Raw genomic sequence first — 1575 nt, forward strand, 5'->3', positions numbered from 1 at the left:
ATCACCTTGCAAACACATTTGAGCCTTTATTGGACGTTAGCATCAGAACACAACAGCTGACAGAATGACAAGGCAGGGAAAGACAGGAACAAAGGTGCCAGACTGGCTCTGAGCTAAAAAATAAATCAGCTCCGATGTGTATGCCACAGCTTGCACCAACTGCAGATTAACTATACCTGCTTTATCTTTAAAAGGCCATGTGAGGACAGAGTTGATCCCAGCTGACATTAGCCAAGAGGCAAGATAGATCCTGTGCAGTACAAGTCACCAGTCAGATAATTACTCACACTCACATTTACTCCTGTGAACAATTTAGACATTCCAACTAGCCTAACCAGGATAACCTCACCACCATGTCACTACTATTATATAGAGACGTCATGGTTTGATACACCCAACACAAGCCCAAAATCTATAACAGGTCTCATACTGTATCGTCTGTAGTCCAACACTGCTACTTTTGGAAGTGATTATAATGACATAGTTTTGAATTCCATCGCTGATGTTAAGTCCCTAATCCACAGTCAAATTGGCCAATTGTGCCAGCTCAGAAAGTATATCTATCCATTTTCTATACTCGCTTAATCCAACTAAGGACTTACTGGAGCCTATTACAAGGCCAATACAGTGACAAACAACCATGCATGCTAACACTCAATCCTAGGGTCAATTTAGAATCGCCAGTTCACCTAACACAAATGCTTCTGGATGGGAGGAAGCCAGAGTACCTGGAGAGAACCCACACATGTCCAGGGAAGTTTATGTTAAATTCATTCCATTAAAAATTATATCATAATCATTTAAAAAATAGAGCGTCCAAATTATTTTAGAAAGCATCCCTAAAACATCAAAACCTGAAAATGTATAGTTTAATCTTTGTTTTAAAATATGCCTTTAACTATCATGAGATAAAACACAGCATTGTACAAATTACGATACTAATAATAGTAATAATGATAAAGCCAAAAAGACAACATTTTAGAAAACTCAGTGACAAAATAGAAAACATAGTTTGTCATGATTTTATTTCTATTTTGTGATTTAAAAACAAATGTGCTTCAATTCTTCATCTTTAGCTTAAGTGTCAGTTCCTATTCAGCAATGACAGATCATGGAAGTGGAAACAACTGGATATTCAGTTGATTTTGTTGTTGTACTTCTTGTTCGGATTTCTCTGACTCTTTTATTTTCTTTTCTATTCATGTATTTATCTATATATATAAAATCCCTTTTAGAGTTTGCTAATCTCCAAACACTAAACACATGATCTTTGGAACACAGTAAAAATACCTGAAATCCACAAATCCAAACCTGAGAGACAATAACAAAAAGATGATTATTCTCAGGTAAACTTTGTTTTAGAGGTCTGACAATTTGAAAAATAAGACAATTGCCCTCCGCTCTGGCCCTTAATCTTTTATTCTCCATTGTCCAAACTTTAATCCTAATCCAAGAGGAAGGGCAAGCATTAATCTGAGATAGTCGACTTGCAGTTGACATACATGTGCTGACAAAGCTAATCCAGATCTAATCCCTCTTCAAAAAGGGCCTGTAAATTTTGTTTGGAACCAACTT

This window comes from Leuresthes tenuis, unplaced genomic scaffold (genome assembly GCF_036924035.1).
Source record: "Leuresthes tenuis unplaced genomic scaffold, fLeuTen1.0.hap1 SCAF_17, whole genome shotgun sequence".
In the NCBI taxonomy this organism is placed as follows: domain Eukaryota; kingdom Metazoa; phylum Chordata; class Actinopteri; order Atheriniformes; family Atherinopsidae; genus Leuresthes; species Leuresthes tenuis.